The sequence below is a fragment of the Thermobia domestica genome, chromosome 10 (assembly GCF_964235325.1).
Source record: "Thermobia domestica chromosome 10, izTheDome1.hap1.1, whole genome shotgun sequence".
NCBI lineage: Eukaryota > Metazoa > Arthropoda > Insecta > Zygentoma > Lepismatidae > Thermobia > Thermobia domestica.
This window is the reverse complement of record NC_137463.1, coordinates 266,510,422-266,535,194: the sequence shown is the minus strand read 5'-3', so window position 1 is coordinate 266,535,194 and position 24,773 is coordinate 266,510,422. Positions and strand designations below refer to the sequence as shown.

The window sequence follows — 24,773 nt, the reverse complement described above, 5'->3', positions numbered from 1 at the left end:
TGACGTCACTGTGTCGTATCTTAAGATGGAGCATATAAACCATTTTCACAAACAGTCGTATCTTGAGTTACGACAGTTTGTGAGCAACAGATCTTTCGCAACAGGACAGATACGCCTATATTCAAAGCAATTTGTTTATATATACAAAGTGGCCCAAAAGTAGGTATACAGTCCCGTACTGATAAACTCATTGCTTTTTATATTATTTCTTATTGTTATCCATCAGGTAGACTTAGTTTCTTTATCATTTGTTCCTAATATATTTTTACTTATATCTTAAGCTTGGAACAGCCGAAGCAAATAAACTTATAAGCTAGAATGTTATACTTCATCAATGCGAGGTTGTATACATATATATTTACACGGCATGGGGCGTCCTCAGGTTGCGGGTCGACATGACATGACATTTTTGAGTTTTACGTCCCACGGTTATGCCGGTTAGGCTAAAGGAGATGGTGATTATGAGAAATGAATGAAATGATGGAATGAAGAAAGTGAGAGGAAACGGGAGAACCCCGAGGAAACTCACGCACACGCTGTTTGTCCACCACAAAGTTAATTTGGCAGGAGCAGGGTTGGAACCCGCGACCCCATGAACCAGAGGTGAACGCTCTACCACTGAGCCACCGCGGCCCCAGGTTGAGGATCGAGGAGCAGAGATATAGAGGTTAGCTGCGAAGATACTGAATAAGCAGTCGCGGGCAGACAAGGAGTGGCCCTCCAGCTTGGAGGTTTGGGTGAGCCTAACAAACTCATCCTGTAATAGAAAAAAAAGGACAGTTTTTCAGAAACAATCACAGAAGCCTCGGACCAAGACTGATAACTTGGCACGATATCAGCAAAAGAAAATGGAGATGAGGTTTGGAACATGGAATATTAGAATTTTTTATAGGGAGGCGCGTTAAAATCCGTAACGAATGAGTTAAAGAAATACAGGATGGACCTACCAGGAGTTCAGATTGGTTGCTATGATGGGATATGCGGTGCAAACACGTAAGAACATCAGAGAAATTTCTCTCCGATTCTTTGAATCTAGGCATGAACAAAAATGGGGGAGATTCAGTCCACAGTGCTATAAGCACATGGCAGTAATTTTGTACCCTCGCAACTTGAACCGATTCTTAAACTGGCAAGGAAAAAGAACCCATATACCGTTCATTGTGTTGACAGAGGCGATGTATAAGACTAGATCTCTGTCCCAATGTCTTTGTATTCTGTCAGTTAGATGTGACGAAAATGGAGATTCAATCAATTGGACGGAAATGCGCGAATTGAAAGTGGACAAAGACTATCCAAACTGCATTCAGTTTAAGACAAGTCATTTTGAGGACACTTACATAACTATTTCCCTGAAAAGAACGCAGATTGAATCCACCAGATAGAAGTTCCTACTTTGCAGACTTGTCAAAAATTATCGCTCCAGAGAAGTACGAGGACTCGTTTTGATTGATTGATTTTTAACGTCTTTTTCAGCAGCGAGGCTATATGAGACGTGGACCTACTGATTAACGTGGAATCCGAACTACATGAGCTCCCGCCGGGAATCGAACGCGGGTCTCTCGCGCCTACAAGGACTCGTTATCATTGTGTCCGGGCCCAACGCTAATCATTCGAAACCTTGAACATGTTCAGTTTTACAGAAACTTATCACATTAGCCATCCTTCTCAAGTGCAATATCAAAGCATGCAATTTGCAAATTACTTTGCAAGATTTTATATTCTGGCAATGACAACTTGATAGCATTATTTTAGGTTATGGTTAGTGTGCTCTTAATATTGTGTTTCTTGTGTGTTGTCAGGAATTTCGTTTTACTATCAAGAATCTTAGGAAGCATTTGTTAAATTATTTTGTGTAATAAACACAAAGTTTTTTCAATAAAAGTGCAATATATTCCGATTGTTCATCTATTAATGTAGTTCTCAGTATAAAAAATATGGGTCGTATCTTTCATACAAGAGAGGATTACCATCGTCACAAACTGTCGTATCTTTTTCCCGCCAAATTTTCCACAAGCTTTTACAAGCAAATTCCATAAAACTTTCTACACTGATTTCTTATGATTTAAGTTATAACTTGGTAAATTTTCTCTCCTTTCGGTAAAATAGATTTTAAGTTATGGCTGTTCAAATTTGTGTGAAAACCTAAAAATCGCTCTCCTGAAAAGTTTAGGAAACTGAGATACGACAGTTTGTGACGCTGTCGACGATATGAGACGGGTTAACATGGCCATAGATGCCGAAAACCCCAGAAATATTATTCCTAAATCCTAAATCAAAATTGCATAATTTGCTCTTGTTGGCTGTGTATTTGTGTGTATGTTTTGTTTTTAAAACAATAGCAGTAAAAAACACACGAATAAAACAAATGTGGTTGACATTTCCTTTACTCAGTGGCGGATTCAGGGGGGGCGATCGTGGCAATCGCCCCCTTCCCCCAGAAGAGCAAACTTTCTTATTTTATATATACACCGTATAAATAAAACCCATCTCAGAGTTCGGAGTTCTTAAAAGTAGATCTAAGTAGCAATATTACTACCCACCGCCCCTTTCAGAAGTCCGTCCTGGATCCGCCTCTGCCTTTACTATAGCTGAATTAGCTCATCTTAAGTTCTATCATAAGAATTGGATCCCTATAACTTCTGTCATAGGAATTGCATATTCAGCAAACTAGGGGAAATTTGAAAAGAAAAGGGAAAACTGTGTATCAGTCGAGGGAAATTGTCTTAAAGAAACCTATGAAAATACTGGCAATAGTACTACCCACGAAGCGAGAGGAGACGAGAAGGAAAATGAAATGAAATCTTTGAGTTTTACGTCCCACGGTTATGCCGGTTAGGCTAAAGGAGACGGTGATGATGAGTAATGAATGAAATGGTGGAATGAAGAAAGTGGGAGGAAACGGGAGAACCCCGAGAAAACCCACGCACGCGGTGTTTGTCTATCACAAAGTTCACTTGGCGGGGGCTGGGATCGAACCCGGGATCCCAACCACCAGAGGTGAACGCTCTACCATTTCTCATCGTGGCCCCGAGATGAGAAATAATAATAATAATAATAATAATAATAATAATAATAATAATAATAATAATAATAATAATAATAATAATAATAATAATAATAATAATAACCATATTCTCGCAAATTCATATTTATTCTCAGGAGAACTTTTGCATACCATTTTAGTGTGTAGTGTCATTTTTGTTATCAGCCTTGTCCTGAATGGAATTACAATTCTTACTCAATAGTTAGGTGTTTTTTTTTTTCGGTATTAAGGCCTCTGTGTGGAAACAGTTGTGATATTTTGTAAATTGTGAATGTAATTACATTCGTAGCTTGCACCCTCCTTGATCACTTTCCTTGACCGTTAAACTAAATCAAACCAAAAACCGGTTCTTGTCAAATAATTCACTTCGACAGTGTTTGTGAAATCGAATATACTACTCTGCGACAACATAGGAGGGGGTTAGAAATGACACTACGAAAAAAAAAAAAAAAACTCCTGATATTGATATAACAGAGCAATTTACAATATAGCAATAAGTCGTAATACCATTAGTAGTATTCAATAAATGCTGTTCGATATTGTTTTTGTTTATACATATCGGCACATAAATAATTATAATAAAAATCACAATGTAATTTACACCGTATGTATATTTTTACGTACTAAATCTACCGTATACCATGTATTTGAGTATTAATTTTTCGTTTTGAAAAATGGGTTTAAGATATTAAAATCATTGTAATAAAATGTAAAATATAAGGTAGGACTAGAAAGGCGCCCAAGTCACTTTGCCCGGGTGAAAATTTTGCCTTGGGCTGTCCTGGATACTGAGTTCTATCCGGAAATCAAGCTTGAATTAACGGTCCAACAAGAGCCACCCCTAGCGTCATCTCTGGTTCTTTTAAACTCAGTCAGTGGTAATTTCTTTATTTTATGCATATTAGCGTGTTACTCTAGCGAACTTAGTTGTGTGTGCATGTGTGCCTATCTCAAGATTTTTTTTTCTGTATTTATACGAAGCGTATTGTGAAATTTTTAGGTAAATCTCGTGGCCAACGAAATCTTAGTACACATCTGTTGGCAATATTACTAATTTATTGACTTCAAGTGACATTTACATTAGAGGAAGTTCAAGTAAGCAAACTGGATGACGTAGAAAATAGTGAAGCGTAAGATACGGAGCGAAACAAATGTGGATTCGGAAACGAGTCATACTCCCACAAAACAGGAAGAAAAATCGTTGCCAACCATAAGAAAAAAAGAATTCTTTATATGTGTTACGAACTTTGAAGCCAGCATTTCAATATGAATGGAAGTCACAAGCCAACAAAGAATAGAAACAAATGAAGACACGTGACGTCTCAAATTACAACAAAAATATAAAGGAAGTGGAATTAGGTGCAAAGGTGAAGGCGGGAGATAAAAGTATTCCCATTCATAACTTCTGTTCATGCAGCTGTTCGTAATTCGTTTCTTTTTTGTTTTCTGTTTTAAAGTTCGTTGGATGTGATCCAAATTAGAAACCCCCGTTGCAGTTAAATCCATGTTTATATTCACTTCATTACTTGCACACACAGGCTCCCGACAGAAACGGTTCTATCTCATTTTCATGTTAAGGATATTTGTAGCACGAGCATCAGCGTCACTATCACTATCAGGTAAGAAACAATTACAGCCCACTAAGCAATTGTGCCAATTTGGCAGAAGGAAAAGCACGGGACACAACGCCAAATCCACTCTGTGACATTAGCAGGCAAGGAAGTTCATGGTCATTTGAAATATACGTCACAATCAGATATATTTGGCGAGAGAGTTAATTAAAATCAACGCCAATTAGAAGTTGTATTTGTTTGTCCGTTTTCATAGGTTTAAAGATTTCAATTCAGAATATAACATATGTATCTATACAGGGTGACAACACCAACAACGTTTGGGACGTTATTCCTCAAACCAAGATAAGACAAAAAGTATAGACAAACTTGGGTGCACAAATGCTTCCTTTCGGAGTTACAGGCTGCCGAAAACATGAAAAAAATAAATTTAAAGGTCCATAGCCCCAAAACTATGGGACCTACCGTAGTCGGATCAAGACTTCACTTAGAAACTAATATGTGCGCTATCCAAAAATCCATGTTTCAGAATCCTCAGGTACTCACACAACAATTTTTATAGGGGGAGTTTAGCTACGGGCATATAATTTGAAGTACTTATCAACTACCTCTATAAAAATTGTTGCAGAAATATCACAGGATTCTGAAAATTGGATATTTGAATAGGGTAGAATACATACTAGTTTCTAAGGGAAGTCTTGATCCGACTACGGTAGATCCCATAGTTTTGGGGCTATGGGCCTTTAAAGTTCATTTTTTCATGTTTTCGGCGGCCAATAACTCCGAAAGGAAGCATTTGTGCAGCCAGGTTGGTCTGTACTTTTCATCTTATCTTGGTGTCAGGAATCACCTCCCAAACGTTGTCGGTGATGTTTTGAAACACTGTATAATTTGACATTTTCTCAATTCTTCTGTATTAAGAAAAAATGCTTAGATAAACACACATGTTACATGCTTATTGACGTATTTATAAATAACTACACCAGTGGTGGAGTTACAGGTGACCTGGAGAAGATTAAACAATTTTAAGTTCTAGTACCTATGTACAAAGGCACTAAAGTAATGACTTCATTATTCGATTTAAAAAGTACCAATAAAGCTTTTACTTCGGAATTTTTTCAAGTTTAGAGACATTGTATAACACGTCACGTATTGTTTCATGCCTCTCGAGAGATAGGAGGTAATGATGTAATAACTTAAAAAGAACTAATTTTTGTTAGTTTTTTTTTTTTTTTTTTTGGCGGGATTGCTTTTGCACCTAGAAGATTGAACTTTTGCACACACATTCAGTGCACCCCTAAGTACTTTTCAATTTGTTTTTTCAGATCTCTGTGTTAAAACAGGAGGTCCAGACTGGTAAAAAGGGGATATTTCTTAACAAAAAATTCATTTTTTCGCGATTTTCCCGCCTCAGATACATGATGGAGAAAGAAGACATGTGAAAGGTGCCGTTTGAAAGTCTTTTCTATTCTGAAGAGAATGATGTAGAACCATGACCCTAGGATAATTACAAATGCCTCAGGAAATTTTTATATTACATTCGGGTCTTTTGGAGTAATCTGGGGTATTGTGGGGCTCATTTGTTATTTTTTTCCGCCCTTACTATTCAAGATAGAAGCTTGAAATTTTGTACACACATTTAGCACATCCCTTACTATTTTTCAGTTGATTTTGAGATATGTGTGCCATAAGGCGGGGGCCCAGAGGGGCACAAAATTTGAGGTGTTTTTTTTTAAGAAAAAATCCAGATTTCTCTCAATATTTCCCGCCTCAGAAGCACGATAGGGAAATGTGAATGGTACCGTTTGAAAGGTTGTTTTATTGTTTTATTCTGAACTGAAGAGAATGAGGTACGAACCATGATTCTAGGATAAACATGGATAGGAGAAAGTACTCAAATTTCGTCCCCCATTTTTTTTTTTTTTTTTTTTTTTTTTTTTTTTACTCCTGTTAGAACAATAATAGGTTTAGACACATAGAAATAACGTACGATTGTAGTTTGGACACTTAGCTAAGACATGCCGTATTGGATTTTTAAAAGATAATAATTAAATAAAAGAACTGCTGGAAAATATAAAAAAGTACGAATTTTTTATTTTCAAAAAATATTCCTAATTTCATACCCCAGTATTTTGAGAGAAGAGAGTGTGTGAGTTTCATTTCTAAATGTAGAAATTGCTTTATTTATAAGGGTACGACATAAAAATGCTAATACATAAGAAATATTCAGAAAATGAAATATGACGCCTATAAAAATTGCAATTAGGCCCACTAGTTTCTTTGAAAATTATATGTACTTCGTAATAGCCTCCTACCTGCACCGTCACACACACACACTCACACACACAAAATGACTACATAAGAAATACTCAGAGAACGAAATATTATGCTTCATTAAACTGCATTAAGGTTCTTTTTAAGAATTTAAACTAGACATATATCACACATAAATGATTTACTAGGAGGGGAAGAAGAACACAATTCGTGACACCACCTAAAGCACCTTGTACACCGTATCCACTTTGCCCGTTTCTTGTCTGCGGAGGACTTCCCATAAATGTTACCGTTAACATCCTCGTCTTCACTGTCTTCATTGTCAGTCGATACATGCGGGGTATCTTCGTCTTCTTCTTCCTCACCGGTGGGGCCACTCGGTCGAAAATGTGTAAAACGCTTTTTCAGGCCAGCCACCCTGAATGAGGTTTTTCCTGGGTTTTCCTCATTCACACCAGGCAAATGCCGGGGTGGTACCTAACTTATAGGTCCCAGGCCGTTTCCTTCCTTCCCCAATCCTTTCTTCCTTCCCTTTCCCCGGATCGTGTGCTCGCCGAGGGACGTCATCCCTCAAAAACGTGAAGGGTTAAATGGCCTTAGATGCCGAAAGCCCAGAAATCTAAAATCCTATCCTATCTTCTTCCTCACTTGATGACGGATAATTAGTCATCTTCTAGGCTTCTTGTTCTTCACAGAAACAGTATTTGCTCATTTCCTAGGTCTAGATGATCCCTACTGAGACTCAATTCAAAACGTAGAGGTGCTTGGTTCAATAGACCTAGATATTTTACGGCTACTTTCTGCAGAATTTTCCAGAAGAAGTCTTCTTTTCGTGTCCCTTTCTAAAAGTTTATTTAAATATTTTTCTTTTCATCTGCCTTTTGACGTTTTTCATGTGAGGAGATCCTGTGATAAGAGCATCTGAAATTAGCTGGGAAACGAATCACCAGACTGCATTAACATCTAAACCGAGACGAGAGAGAAACATTTGTTTCAAATTTCGTCCCGGGGATGAAAATTGGGTATACCTCAGGGGACGAAATTAGGAACTCACCCATTCTCCAATATGACGACGAGCGCGCATAATACTCGTGCTTCAAACAATTACAACTTTCCAATCTTAAAACAGACATTATATACTATTTGTAGACGGAAAATTGTAGTGAGTTTACTTACTTTTGGTGCTAAGAGTGTTGTCACAACCAGGATAACAAAACGTTCTTGCTTCTGATAATTATTAAATAACAGAATAATCACTACAAAACAAAACGACTTGACGCACCAATATGTCCAGCTCACAATTTCCTCCTTTACGGAAGTTTCAGTTACGTGCCACCAGGTTGGAGGACATATCAACTTAGATAAACCAGGGGACGAAATTAGGCGTGGGGACGAAATACGGGACTTTCTCCTACTGTAGTTGCTTGACTGAAAGTCTATGATTTACCTTAGAAAAAAGCCAGAACTTAAAAAGGTTAAGAAATTACCCGCTTTTAACGGGTACCACCCCTTTTACAGACCCATTTTTCTTCTTTAAATCACATTCGAGTAAGAAGAAAAAAAAAGTTTTCTGCTTCTGGCTTATTGGCTAATTAGAAACCACACAGTTGTACAAAATACTAGTCTGATGGAAATTTTCCTCACATTGCTATCCCCAGGAAATCCCAGAAGGGAAGTTATTTAATTTACAAAAAAATATTTATAGATTAAAAATAATAATATGAGTAATAGAAGAAAAAATAAAATAACTAAGAAGGAACTATTTCGTCTAGTTCGATTCTTTTTCATTGTTTCTGCTTCTTAGAAATTAATGTATATTAATATCCAGAGTGGTATTTTCTGTTTAGGGAAGAGAAGTAAGGACTTCCCCTCACTGATTTCAATTACTACAATCTATATCTAAAACATCATGGAAATTCCATTAAAGTGGTTTCATCCGGAGAACTTTCCAGGAATAATAATAATAATGAAGTATTATAAATACCACTTTGACGATATTGAACACTCCCTAAGAAAGGGGATATCCAGTGTCCAGTGCTAGAGCTCTCACTTCTCCTGCATAGAGTTCCTTGCTCCTCAATTTCAGACCATGGTCATTTATGTTCGACAACATTATAGGCCCATCTGTGAGTTTCCTTGGGGTTCTCCTGCTTCTCTTTTACTACATTTTCATTCCACGAATCTTCCTCTGTTTCCTTTAGCCTAGAGAGCTTAAGAGTCTTCATCCCGGCGAAATTAAAATACCGCTAATTTTACAGTAATTATGTGATATCTTCAAATAGATAAAAGATAATCGAAATGTGGAACAAGAGCGCCCTAGACAATATTATTTTGGGTGAGGTACCGTTATCACAAGTCACCTAGTGGCTTTAAGTTTTCAGCTGTTTAGAAACGCGAAAATAAATGCAGATTTTCAAAATGGCTCGAAATCGAAAGGAGATAAGTGAGTCGTGATAACGGTTTCTTATGTCAAATAATACTGTCTAGGGCGCTCTTGTTCCACATTTCGATTATCTTTTATCTATTTGAAGATATCACATAATTAATGTAAAATTAGCGGTATTTTAATTTCGCCGGGATGAAGACTCTTAAGACGCATTACCCCGCAGTAACTTAAAACACTACAAAAAAAAAAAAAAAAACTTTGGAAATGTAGATGTAAAGACGAATGAAAAAAAGGCTGAACGGAAAACGAATGACAAGAGAAAGAGAAATTCGAAGATAATAATTTAAAAGAGGAAGAGAAAGTGGTTTGGAATAGTGCTATCGAATTACTGTGACATTTGCGGTTTTCTGTTAACCGAAAACCGCAAATGCGGTTTCAAAACCGAAACCGCAAAACGGTTTTCAAAACCCAAACCGCAAAAGTGGTTTTCAAAACCGCAACCGCAAAACGGTTTTCAAAACCGACATTTCGGTTTTATGACATTTCATTTTTTTCAAAAACTGGTTTTCGATTTTTTCAAAAATCGATTTCGACAACACTAGTTTGGACTTGGCTGGAAAGAAATAATCCTCTAAGGCAGTGCTATTCAACCTTTTTTTCTCGCGTACCCGTAGACACAGTTCGTTATCCAATTGTGTAACCCTGAAGTTGTTTAAAAGAAATTAAATCGAAATGAACTTATTAAACTTGATACACATGTTCTGTTGATTAAAAAGGAGGGCAAACAGAGACCCAACAAAAGGACAATCAGTGTGCCAATCAAAGGACTATTTACAGGGGGATAAAGTGCACATCCGAAAACGTTACCAAGGAAAATTTTAAAACATATGGGAGAAATCCGGTTCTACTAATATGGATTTTCCCCTCATCCTCCCTCATAATTCGTACACTGAAGACAATGTTAAAAATTCAAAAATTAAAAGTAACTTTAGAACTAACCTGTTAATGAGATGACTGAACTTGTTTCTGGGACGCCTAGTCCTCGATTCTTGATTGAATCTTGAAAAGTGAGAGAATCAGAGCTGATTCTGGATTCAAGGAATTTCTGTGCTTCGTTTTTATTGATGTTAATGCAGAGAAACCCTGTTCACACAAGTTTGTTGATGGAAATGGAAGAAGTTGTGAAATAACACTGTTACTAATTTCATTGTACTCTTTTTAGAGTATAAAAAACAACATTCACAAATTGACAAGTTATGGAATTTCATTTGCAGTGAACTGTCAGCAGATATTTCCAACAAACCCCGACAAACAGCATTACATACTCCCAGAAACATCTTCGTGTAGCCGGTTCCCGGCGAAATTAAAACACCGCTAATTTTACAGTAATTATGTGATATCTTCAAATAGATAAAAGATAATCGAAATGTGGAACAAGAGCGCCCTACACAATATTATTTTACATGAGATACCGTTATCACGACTCACTTATCTGCTTTCCATTTCGGGCCATTTTGAATATCGGCACTTATTTTCGCGTTTCTAAACACCTGAAAACGGAAAGCCGCTAGGTGACTTGTGATAACGGTACCTCACGCAAAATAATATTATCTAGAGCGTTCTTGTTTCACATTTCGATTATCTTTTATCTATTTGAAGATATCCCATAATTACTGTAAAATTAGCGGTATTTTAATTTCGCCGGGGTGAAGACTCTTAAGGAATGTGACAGAAAGTACGACGAAATGGAAAAGAGGGGAGGAGAGGTAACAGAGATAATGAGAACCTTGGTGCATGAAAGGAGTAGCTTCATTCGAGACTTTGCTTTGGGAAGACTTTCCAAGATAACTAGATTGTTCGTTACTACATTATTGATTGAAATGTATACATATCTCAGGCCCGAAAGGGGGGGGGGATCACCCAACATGACGTCATTGCATAGAAGGTTCTCAATTGGTGGCACGTGACATGGAAATAATAGAATACTATAATTATTAGTAGTAAAAACACAGCTATACTTTTATGGGTTTTGTACAGTCCGCAGCAAAAAACCTGCAGCATGAACATTTAAGTTTATTGAAAAAACGTCGAAGTCTTTTGCTCCAAAATAAGTGGTCAGGGGAATACTTCGATGTTTCCTCTGGCGTGATTCGTGCCACTTAGACGTTATGTTGATTCCTTGGGCTGCTACAGCATTTTTCAGATGGGAAGCGGCATGGCCTTGAGTTGGCTTTACGCGGCGTCCAATTGGCTTTGAGCGGTGTTGACAATTCGCGACAAGCAGTTCTGCACGCTGACTTCTCGCGCTACTGCGAATCTTGACAATAGCAGAGGCGCTTATTAGAAATATTGTATTAGCACATTAACTGCTCACTTTACGAAGTAGAGAAAAGAATTACGAACACATACGTGAAAACTACATCTTTTTATGACAACTGGTTGTCATGATACACGCTTTGAAAGGTTTCCATATAAAACAATTAGTAAAACGAGCGTTGAGTCCCGTCTAATTTCCAATGGATTTTTCTTCGATTTGGAAATGGAACTCAACTTTTATTAAAGGATAATCAGGGGTGTAACCAACAGGTTGTTCTAGGGGAACATTACTTTCAGGGGGAGGAAAGCTTTTCACGCATTAAAATCAGAACAAATGACCTCTTTCAGGATATGAAAGCATTTTAACTCACCATGTATACTATACACATATTATGTTTTCTCGATGCTACCTTAACAAAAGACGGATCTTGACAGTACTGAAGTTGAAAAGCGGATTGTAAGAGATAAATCAACAAGCTATTCATAAGAAAACAAATGCTGTTTCTAGCAGTCTGTTTATCCGACTTTGTGTTTATGTAGGTTAAAATACTAAAGGGAAAAAACTCGAAAAAATATCAACTCAGATATTATTATGCAATAATATAGTAGTGAAAGATCCTGGGGGGACTGAGGGAGCCAGGGCCCTCATTTTATTTGTAAATGTGCAATATTAGGCATAATTTGAATGCAATTTGTCACAAAATCATCATATATGCTTTCTGCATCTGAATGCACCCCCCCCCCCAATTTACAGAGAAATCAGCGTCCTTGTAATTAGGTACAGAAACTGTATTGATGATGTTTTCCTTTTTCTTTTTTTAAAAATCGTATTTTATTATAAACGTTCCTAATTTGCATTAACTATTAAATAAGTTTACTAAACATATACTAGATGAACCTCATTTCGGGGCTGGAAATAGTTTGGAAAGTCAAGGCCCTCTTTTCCCCCGTTTCTACACCCTTGAGAATAGTAAGCGATCGAATTAAATAACAAGCCTCTGCAATTTGATTCATTTATATATATTCGATTCCCGGCGGGAGCTCATGTGGAAGAACAGAAGGTATGGGACATTCGTAATATTGTTTTGAAATTGCCTTCATGCAAGATTCTTCCTTATTCAACAGAAGAAACGCAGTATGATTTTTTTTCTTCGTTTCAATACCTTACGTATGTGTGGCCAATTACGTAATCCTTCTTTACTCCTCTAGCAGGGATGCAAAAGCACCAGGCGTCTGAGTGGTGTCATAAATTATTGTAACCCAAAACAAACTCGACCATATCGCGTTGCTTACGAATCAGATGGATTGTTGTTGTGAGACCTACATCAAGTATAAGAGTATGTTATTATAGGAACAGACATGGAAGCAAAGGAGCTTATTGTGTGTGTAGGAACGCACCTTCTCTTCTAGCATAAACAGAATTCATCAGTGTCTAGATTGCTTTTTTTCGTGGTAGTTCATTTGTTCTCCAAAATTATAGTTGACAGTGTCTTTAAGGAAACCGAGTACAAGTGCGGAATTTTCTTCAAAAAAAAAAGTGCTACGAAGTGAAGCTCGAAGAATTATTTTTTTGTGTTTATAATTTTTGGAACTCATAATAAAAAATTTACAAGAGTCAGATTCAGACAATGGCGAAATATTAATTGACATAGACGATAGTGAAAGTAGTGTTGAAGACGAACGTTTAGCAGTTCCACTGGAATAAGTTAATAGGTAGGTTATTCAGTTGCTATATATACTTCTAGGATACACAGCCAAAATCTTTGAGTTTGCTGGAATAGTATATTTACATTGTGAATAATGTTGCCAATGTATGTGTAATAATCTCAACTAGAGGAAGAGCGAGAAGGGAAAGGGGAGTCCGAAATCCGGCAACACCGCGCGGAATATCCCACAGCATTGGCTACTGCCCGTGATGCTTTACATCTGAAAAACACAATAGGCGTAGTTTCACAATAAACTTACATGCTCATGTTGCAGGTTTTTTGCTGCGGATTGTACCATTGTGCCTCGTGGAATCATTAGTCATTTGATACACATACTGTGACGAATTTGGGAGAGTAAACGCAAAAGATCAAACGGGAAGCGAAACAAATTAAAAGCATTAAAAAAAAAAAAAAAAAAAACTGTTCCAACCATTATATTCGACTAATGTTTTGGACTTTCTGAAGTCCCTTTAAACACAATGGCTGCACCTCAACTAGAATATTTAAGAAAAAAACTAATGACGAGGCAGGAGGAGACAAATGACCATTTTGCGCGTGGAAACACTCAAGCTAAAAAAAAAAAAAAAAAAAAAAAAAAAAAAGTTTCGGAGAATTCAAATGCTTTAACACGAACCACTTGGTAGTATCTGAATTGAAAACGAACACCCTTTTTTCACTGTTTTTTTTCTCTCTCCGCCCCTTGTCGTCAACAAAGAAGACTTGAAGTCCAATTTCAAAAGAAAGAATTCCCGAAACATTAAGAAGTGGGAGTGAACTACATTATGAGAAACAGGATGTCTTTAAGAAATACGACACACACACGCTTCCCCAACCCAAGAAGCTGGCTGGCCACGCCGCGCCGGTCGAAAGGGTCAGAAGAGGAAGGAAACTTTTTGCTTTAGCATTTTCTAGTTATTTACGAGTAGTATGGATGTCACTCCTAGGACCGTGTGTCACTGTTAAACGAGAACAAAAGCAAACGAAAGATACGCACACCAACAGCTCCTTAAGAGGCCTCATCCCGGCGAAATTAAAATACCGCTAATTTTACAGTAATTATGTGATATCTTCAAACAGATAAAAGATAATTGAAATGTGGAACAAGAGCGCCCTAGACAATATTATTTTGTGTGAGGTACCGTTATCACAAGTCACCTAGTGGCTTTCCGTTTCCAGCCGTTTAGAAACGCGAAAATAAATGCCGATTTTCAAAATGGCTCGAAATCGAAAGCAGATAAGTGAGTCGTAATAACGGTATCTCATGTAAAATAATATTGCCTAGGGCGCTCTTGTTCCACATTTCGATTATCTTTTATCTATTTGAAGATATGACATAATTACTGTAAAATTAGCGGTATTTTAATTTCGCCGGGATGAGGCCTCTTAATAGTGTATGTTTTTCGTTTACAGTAGATAAATAGGTAAATCATCAATTCCAACAGAATTAAGATTATCAACGGCGCCAGATTGGCAACGAAAAATTCACTATTTAACACTATAAAAATGAATTTTCTATATTTCCTCGAAAATTACGCATCAATGATTTATTTACACTCATCCATTTAATTTCGTTCAGTTTAGTAAGATCTATGGGGGTCCATGGTGGCTCAATGGTAGAGTGTTTACCTCTCGTACGTGACTCGATCCTCGGTCAAGTCAGTTTGTAGTAAACAACATCGTGTCCGTGCATTTTGCCGGGGTACTCTCACTTCCATCATAATTCACTTGCCTTATACATTCGTCTCCCTTAGTCCAAAGGGCATAACTTGAGTCCACGTGTCATATAGCCTCGGTGCTAGAAACAAAATACAGGAGGTGACGTAGTGGGTACCACGATCCTACCCCTCTACTTCCCCTCCCTCCAGGTACCCATTTAACAGTGGCTGAATGAGCCCTGAGAGAAGCTGTCACGAGTATAGAACGAGAAAATCCTGGACAAACCAGGAACTGAATACGTCTTTCCAACTACGTGACCAGGTGCACGGTGGCTCAGTGGTAAGAGTGCTTATCGCTGGTACGTGGAGTCTCTGGTTCAATGCTAACTCGCATCAGATGTGCCTTGTAGTGGACAAACACTTGTGTGTCTGCAAGGCCGGCCCTAGGCAATTCGTCCCCCCCCCCCTTTCTCCAGAAAGGACAAATCTTAAAAGAGACTATTGTAAGTATGCTACCCGTTCATGAACAACGAGAGAGAAGCACTCGAACTCAGAAATACCGAAACACTACAAATACAATCTCGTTATGTCTGTTCATTTTTTTTCTTTAAATAATAATTTATTATGTTAGCGAAACATAAAGCAAACACACCTGCAGATGAAAGATGGTAATCCTCTTTATACAATTCAATATCGAGCTTCAATCACAATATATTAGTTTGCAATTCCAGTGCAACTAGCTCTTTTATCTTTATTTCTTGATTTTCCTTCTACATCTACTAATTAAAAAAAAAAAAATGATTCCACCTTCAATGATAAGAAACTTGTTTGTGACAAAAACAAGACTAATTTTCACATCAAAACTGTGATAACTAACTAAATGGAACAAGTGTTCGCTACTGTTCGAAAATTGAGTTCTTGTATTTGACAACAATCAAGCAATTCATGCTGGGATTTGTTTGACCATTTGCTTCAGCACTGTCCATGGGCCTAAAACTAATGCGACCTAAACATGATTTATGAATGTAGTATTGAAAAAGAAGGTCAGTTCAGTAAATTTAACTACCATTATCATGAAGTCTGTTTCCAACAAGAAATATTTATTTTAAATAATATAGTTATGACAGATTTTGCTCCCTGTGCAAATGCACGTGTTGTACACTCATGTCCAAAATTATTGTCGCGTGTCTATAAATATGTTGTAGGAATCTAATTTCATATTAATTCGCCCGGTATTTCTTACAATGTTAGTATGTGTATAATCGGCAAAGACATGTATGTGGAAAATTTCATGTCAAAAGAACAGTAAATAAGAACAATAAAACTTTCTTGTCCATTTAGCAACATTTTGTTTTACTCATTCTAATTTTCGTATTTATAATTCTTTTCCTATGAAATTTACCACAAACATACATTTCCCGATCATACACATAGTATCAGTATTTAAAGTACGGTGCAAAATCATTATCAAATTATATTCTTACAAGAAAACAGTTATAGATATGCGACAATCATTTTAGACTTGAGTGTACATATGGTAGAAACCGACTCTGTGTGCTTGAGTTTTCTCCGGGTCTCCCTTAATCTCGACGGATAATCGTGTAACTACGTCACCGGAATCTTGCAAAGCACTTTATCAAAAAGTAACAACAACAACAACAAAAAAAGTTCCAACAGATAGTTTAAAAAATTCTTACCTTGTCAAATAAGATAGTCAGGTTACATCACAATTCTTTTTTCAAGAATTCACAAATAACAGTGGCTTGCAACGAAACACTTTAATTCTTTAATTTTTAGGATCCTCCTGAAAACATGCTACACTTTGTCAATCACTCGAGAAACCCACACTTCTTTTACACATAACATATTTCTGTGAGGTTACCGGGAACTATATTAGCAGATCATACATAGCAAAGAACTCACATACACTCACAAAACAAATAATTGATCAAAACCCTTGAAATACTGTAACCATCAGCACAAACAGACAGTAAACAAACTGCATCACTATAACGCTCCTAACTTCCCATGGGATGTGAGGGAGGATATGTCATGAATATGGCTTGGGTGTAAATGGGATCATTTAACCAGAACGAACCGACACTCACAACACAACAAATACAAAATGACTGACTGACACACGACACGCCGCCGAGGGGACAATCCATGACGCATCATATTATTTTCTCTTTTACAATAAACATGTTTCTCCAGAGACGAATTCAAAGTTAAAAGAGAGGAAAATGAAGTATAGAAGGCGGAACAAATACTTCCTCAGCCGCCATGACAGACGTCACTTCCTGAGCAGAGGAATCTAATAGAGAGTTCTTACCCTAATGACCAGGAAGTTTGAGGGTTATCATGATAAGAACCAGAACCCAACCACTTAATCGCATGAACTTCAAACACGCCAATGAACCAACAGACAAACACACTCATGCTAATATTACGGCTATTCAGACTCTTTTTATTAACTAAATGACTTTCATGTTTGTTGAATTAATCCAAGTGGATGGCGCAATATAGTGTCGTTATATATGCTTTAGTTTATTCTCCCAAAACTAAGAAATTTTTTTATATGAAGACAGCGTAGAACGAGAGGATTAGTGTACAGCATTTGTTTCAACTGTACAACACAAAAATCAGATAAATCTTTAGGATTTGCCTCCAGAAATGTAAACACGATAAGCGAACTAATGACGCAAGAACTGCAGTAGTGATAACATACGAGGAAACGGGAGATCACCGACAAAACGCTCAACAACATGATACATTTTGCATAGGAATATGGTACACTCTTATATCTTATGTGAGGGGCACGGTGGTTCAGTGCTGATGCGTGGGATCCCTGATTCGAGCCCTGGCCAAGTAAGTTTCGGGTGGATAACCATCGTGTCCGTCGACCTACTCCAACACTCTCATCCTACCCATTCTTCCATCATCATTCATTTGCCACAATCATCGTCTCCCTTACCATAATGATCATAATCGAGGGACGTTAAACTGAAAGCTTTCATTTCTTATGGAAGACGATGATAATGGGATAAACGACTCTGGGGGATAAAGAAAGTGGTAGAAAACTAGAGAACCCCATAAGAACCCACGCACACAGTAGTAGTTGTATACCAGAAAGCCCACTTGGTGGCAGCTGGGGTTGAACCAGGGACCCTACGTAATCAGAGGTGAGCGCTCCACCACGGCCAAAGTATCTTGTTATGGGTCAAAATAATTATTGTGCTGCCAAAATGTCTTGAGCCGTGGCAAAAATGCGAACTAAAGCTCACACCCCGACACACCCACGCGTTGAGCTAATAAGGGTCGAGCAGCTGCTAAGCGAGAAAACCTTAGCGAAAGCGAGTGGAATTCCTTCAGCCGATAGCAGCGCCTGAAACGGAAGACTAGATGTCAAGCCAATGTGGTATATTTATAGTGTCTAAAATTTTAAAAGAAAATGGTTTGAACAAGAAGAAGATTAAAGTAGGCAGTAAAGATGATCACAAACTAAAGACTAAAAAACTTTTTCCAGTAAGGAAAGCCAGATATCCTGTTATCATAGGCAGCCTACATTGCTTTTCTTGTTGTACAGGTTGCATAGAAGCTCAAAAGTTTAAAGTATTGACTCCATTAAGGAACTCGGCAGAGAGAATCTCTCTAGCTACCTATTACAAGGAACATAATTCAAAACTTCGCTTTCCTTGAAGTTATCATGTGGATTAACGGACGGACAGACTAACATTACAATCTCATAAGGCCCACTAGCGTGATCCTAATAACATTACAATCTCATAAGGCCCACTAGCGTGATCCTAATAACATTACAATCTCATGAGGCCCACTAGCGTGATCCTAATAACATTACAATCTTATACAGCCTGCTAGCGTAATTGTAATAACATTATAATCTTATAAGATCTACTAGCGTGATCATAATAACATTACAATCTTGTAAGGACCACTGGCGTCACTAGTTTTCGAGACGGATCATGAAAACCCAAGCGCTGTGAATTAAAGTTCTACATTTTCTTGACTTGGGCACTCATTACTATCTCCGGCTTCTTTTCCTTCATCATGTTGCTCCTGATATCCGTTTCCTCTGTGGTAGCACTATAAAGCCGCCACTGGAAGTGAGTAATACAATATTATACAGAATCTGTAGACGGCACAATAAAACATCAGGAGATTTAGAGTCGATGCTGGGAATCAGCAGCAGAAATAGGACAAAGAATTATATGGATCAAGATTAGAAGTCATAAATGCTCAAAATAAATATATTGAAATAATAGTGCCCTGAATCTATTAGCCTATAATTTTTTGATCGGTAGATGGAAACAATCTTTTTGACTACCTACGCTGATCAATAAAGACTGGTCAGTGTAGTGGAAGAAAAGACAAATAGATGGAGGAAATTTGAAGGCCATGACGTCAGGAATGTGACCTTGGAAGCCATTCAAGCACACATAGTTTCAGTTTTGCATAAGGAAACATGGAAGTGACACGCGAAGAACAGTTCTACAGAAATTCTGTTGACTATCTTGCAAAGATCAACGTTTCATGTGTACACCATCCTCCATATAGTCCTGATTTAGCCTCTTGTGATTTTTTTCTACCTTGAAGAAACACCTCCGGGGACGGCGTTTCGCATCTTCAGGGGTAGTGGTAAAAGCTGCGGAGGCGATTTTTAAGGATCTGTCTCCAAAAATGGCTTTCAGCATGTCTTTAATGACTACCAAACTTTTGGACAAGTTCATTGCATGTAATGGGGACTATTTAAAAAGAAAAAAGAAAGAAAGACCATCAACATTTGAAGGATTAGTACAGGTAATTATGTCTTATTCATTTATGATCATTCTTTATTGAACAACCCTCGGAGACAGGGCCGTGCCGTGGGGGCGGCGAGCGGGGCGACGGCCCCGGGCGCCGAAGTAAGGGGGGCGAAAAATTCGGGAGGAAAAAGGAAAAAAGATAGGAAAAATTGCTTGGAATATATGTGTATGGAGGCGCCGTCGTATACTCTCGCCCCGGGTGCTGATTTTCCACGGCACGGCCCTGCTCGTAGATACCAAGAGACAAGAAGCATTACCATACAAGGTAATGTCGCGAAATCAAGAAGTATTCTGGAGTAATGTAAGAAAGAATTGCAAATGATAGGGAGAAATTTATCTAGCACTGAATTAACAATAGTTCACTATGATATGTATAGGAAAATGAATGAAAATAATACAGTAAGAATCACAATGTTGCTAATCTATGATTGATAGCTTGGTAGTAGGAACATCCATGAATAGTATACAACATATGTGTTGCTCATATGGAAGGAAGAGAAGACTGTTTTAAGAGTCTTCATCCCGGCGAAATTAAAATACCGCTAATTTTACATTAATTATGTGATATCTTCAAATAGATAAAAGATAATCGAAATGTGGAACAAGAGCGCCCTAGACAATATCATTTTACATGAGAAACCGTTATCACGACTCACTTATCTGCTTTCGATTTCGAGCCATTTTGAAAATCGGCATTTATTTTCGCGTTTCTAAACAGCTGAAAACATAAAGCCACTAGGTGACTTGTGATAACGGTACCTCACGCAAAATAATATTGTCTAGGGCGCTATTGTTCCATATTTCAATTATCTTTTTATCTATTTGAAGATATCACATAGTTACTGTAAAATTAGTGGTATTTTAATTTCGCCGGGATGAAGACTCTTAAGGAGGGTGGCCTCACAAATGCCATGAAATTTCCACGAAATCCGTGCTCATAAGAAAACCGCAAAGTTCCGGTAGTTTAAAGCAAAGCATCCGATCTGCTTTTTCTTGTGCTATGTAATAACAGAAAATGGCCAGATTCATCTCTGTGCATAGAGAAAAAGTTAATTTGGTGCCATTTTAAAGCATAGACTTAGTTCCAACTATTTTCATTGTTTACAGATAGGAACATCTTTTATTTTCGATACAGTGACAGCACCCATAAATGTTATTTGATGCAAATATGGGTATAATATACCATTTGAACTTCAATGACGGAGTTTCTGTCGCAAAATAAGGCGAATTTTCGTTAATATCTGTTTTTGTGTTAAATAACTCATATACCATAAAAAAAAAAGCCCTGAAAATCAAAAGTGATGTGATCCTCAACGCTAGCCTAGTAGCCAAGATGGCGTGGGTCAATGAAAATTGACTCACGACCCATTGACCGACCACTTACCGTGACTCACTCTGACCCACAATCCACCGTGACCCACCCACCTTGACCCACTCGTTTCTTCGCAAAAATTCGGACCCCACTTCCCCATTACGATATGTATTATCATGAAAACGGTGTGATAACATCCCAGTTCGAATTGGGCCCTAACTATATACCAACAGTCATTTCATTTGGCCTTGGCATTTGACCGTGATGATCACGCGCACGAAGTTATATTCATCTTCTATATAATTCATATATTAGAGATGATTCGATTTTTCTTTTCAAAAGTCAGCTTCTTTAAAAAAACACAGCCTGTGTCTCGAAAGCCAAGTAATAAATCCTATTCAGGGGCGGATCCAGGACTGACTTCTGGGGGGCGGTGGGTTGTCATACTGCTACTTTTAAGGGCTCCAAACTTTGAGATGGATTTTATTTATATATATAAAATAAGAAAGTTTCCTCTACTGAGGGGGGTGATCCCCCCTGGATCCGCCCCTGGTCCTATTGTTATTATTACAGTTACAAATATCGATATCCAAAAGTGTCTGAAATTATTTTTTCACTTACGATTAGATATACTCAACTCAGTGAGTAAACAGAAAGAGATGAAAAAAGAAGAAAAATGGAGGTGAAACATAGACAAAATCACCAGTGGTCAGAAGATGCTGTATACACTGCACTGACCACTGAGATTTGAAGTGTGGGTCTAGGTGGTGTTGACTCAGCAGAGTGGGTCGGGGTGGGTCACAATGGGTCACGTTCTGATGACCCACGACCCACTCACAAATCATGGCTCACTTGACCCACGACCTACTGACTCACTCCATATCTGTTTATGAGGATCAGTATTGGCATTTAAACGGATTATGGTGGTTCAGTTTTCACTTCAAACTGTAGTTTCTAGTGTTGCCACGAGACGAGACATTTCTCGTGTCTCGTCTCGTCTCGTCTCGTAAACGAGACGAGACACGAGACGGGACAGAGCCCTCTTAGACGAGACACGAGACGAGACAGACTACTTGTCCCGTCTCGAAAACGAGACGAGACACGAGACGAGACGGGACGTCTCGTGAAATGTCTCGTCTCGTCTCGTGTCTCAAAAATGAAAACGCTGGCGGGAATGGCCAAGATTGAAATTGCCAATGGTCATATAGATTGCAAAAGGAAAATCCCCTTTGTGAGAAAACATGTTAAAAAGCCTTCATAGAAAAGTGTCCTCTGTCTATTGAATGAAACAATCGTGATACATGAGCTTCCAGGAATATCATCCTTAATGTCTTGTCCCCAATTCCCCTTGCTGTAAACTGAGGAATTCTCGTTTTTTTTTTTTTATTTCTGGCTGGAATGATGATAAACAAAATCAAAGACAGGGAAGATTTTTACAAGGTCAAGAAACCGAACTACCACCACCATGTATTCAATTTGAAAACTGGGTAAGGTCTACACTTGTCTTTATTCTCTGGTGGCGGTATTCTTTTTGCTATATGAACCGAAAACGGCAATTGAAGTGTCATCTTGTAACTAAAATTTTGTCTTCTCTCTCTCTCTCTCTCTCTCTCACACACACACACACACACATAAAAACACACTTTTGCCATTTTACCAATAGCTCGCTTATTATACAGCAGTCATGTTGTAAAATTCACCTCTTCGTTTGGAAGGTGGGCCGACGACAAAGGAAGCAAAGATATTATCGACGAACCCTTCAAATTGTTTGCTTTCAGCAAATTTATGATACTAATAGTAACACTTTAGGTAAAGAAGTTTTACAGGGGGACCTTCGTTTTGTTAGGCGGAAATGTTTGATCTGACCAGAGTGCGAAATTGCCCTCTCCTTCCGTGTTGAAAGGAGGGGAATACTTCCCTTTCCTAGTGAATAATATTCATTAGGACCTGAATTATCTTCAGAAATTGTTTCTTACAGGCGCATAAAACCTCTCGAACTTGATAAGTGTAAAGAACATTTGGTATAATATTCATGGAACTCCGTTGAAAGCGGAAAATATCATGAGAATGATCAAAATTCGAACATTGAAGAACATAATTAAAATAGGATACCCAAACCGTATTTTTAAACCTGCTATAAAATGTATATCCTATATTTTTACTAATTCCTTACTCCCATGAAAGTATCCTGGGGAGGATATTCTCTCCATTTTTTTCAGACTGAAATCCTTTTATCCCGTGCGATTTCCCCCCCTGACACAGTACGAAAAAACAAATGTTGTTAAAATCCATACACATGACCCTTCCGGGACTCAACCCGGGGCCTTCAAGCCGATGGTCTATTGCCGCAGACCGCTCGGCTTGGTATAAAGATGTACGTTGTATGATTGCGAATAGATCCCGACAATATAAGGAACTTTAATCCAAAATGGCCACCCAAAAATCAACTTTTTTTTTTTTTTTTTTTTTAGTCATTAGCTAATCTGGGTGTACTGTCATGAGTTTGTTACACAAACGGGGCAAGCACCACATAGTAGCACACACCCCGCGGTTATGGGAACAGATTGGAACCATGGAGGTGAAGACTGGCCCCAAGATGTGTCGTTCAGCTCCCATTACTATGGCACTTTAAGTAGAGCTTAGTGTGCAGTAACATATAAAATTTCAATCAAATACTTTCCATTACTCAATAAAATTATTTGGTTCCGAGCTTTTTTTTTTTAAAAAATAATAATAATAATAATAATAATAATAATTGCAACAAATCTAAATATGCTAAAATTGAAAGTAGTTTTTGGATTGTTATGGGTTAACACTGTGAAACCTAAAGGCTGGAATATATGAAATCAAAGTGTAGACACATATCTATCTCTATATTTATCTATATATCTTTCCATCTCTCTCTCTCTGTATATATATACAGACACTATAAAGCAAGTGGGCTGATAGTATACGATAGTGTCGGGGATGATGACACCTTTACATCGAACTTTGCTTGTCGTGTAAACGTTATTTAACATTAGTGTCTTCATCTTCGACGTACCTATGAGTAATTTACTGTATATTCATGTATTGAAACTGGTGAAACAAATTTCAATGTTTTAGAATGTAAAAAAAAAAAGAAGCCAGGGTCGAGAAGCCTCAGACAACTAACAGCAGAGATATATTATCTTCTAAACTATTTGTCCTTGCCTTGTGAGCTTATTTGAATTTATTTTTAAGACCTTTAGGCAACTTTGGCCGAATGGATGATGATGGGAAAATTAGTGGAATGAAGAAAGTGGTAGGATACTAGACAACTTCGAGAAAACACACACATTCAAAAATTAAATTAAATTAAATTAAATCTTTGAGTTTTACGTCCCACGGTTATGCCGGTTAGGCTAAAGGAGACAGTGATGATGAGTAATGAATGAAATGGTGGCATGAAAAAAGTGGGAGGAAACGGGAGAACCCCGAGAAAACCCACGCACACGGTGTTTGTCCACCACAAAGTTCACCTGGCGGGGCTGGGATCGAACCCGAGACCCCAAGCACCAGAGATGAACGCTCTTCCACTGAGGCACCTCGGTCCCCACACATATTCAATGTTTGTCCACCACAAAGCTCCCATGGCACTAACCGAGATCGAACCGACTACCACATACACCAGAGGTGAAGGCTTCACGGTGTAGCTACCGTGACATT

At 37.9% G+C, this 24,773-nt stretch overlaps 1 protein-coding gene across 5 annotated transcripts in view; it reads right to left on the bottom strand.

Annotated features, from left to right (window-relative positions):
- Positions 1-24,773, bottom strand: part of stumps (DBB domain-containing protein stumps) — a 197,867-nt gene that overhangs the window by 75,631 nt on the left and 97,463 nt on the right. Inside the window, exon 1 of one of the 5 annotated variants that reach the window (XM_081729530.1) lies at positions 16,649-17,279. The exons of the other annotated variants lie outside the window; for them this stretch is intronic. The gene's annotated coding sequence lies outside the window, so the exon portion shown is untranslated. Of the gene's footprint in view, positions 1-16,648; positions 17,280-24,773 lie in introns of those variants that run through there. 5 annotated transcript variants of the gene reach the window in all.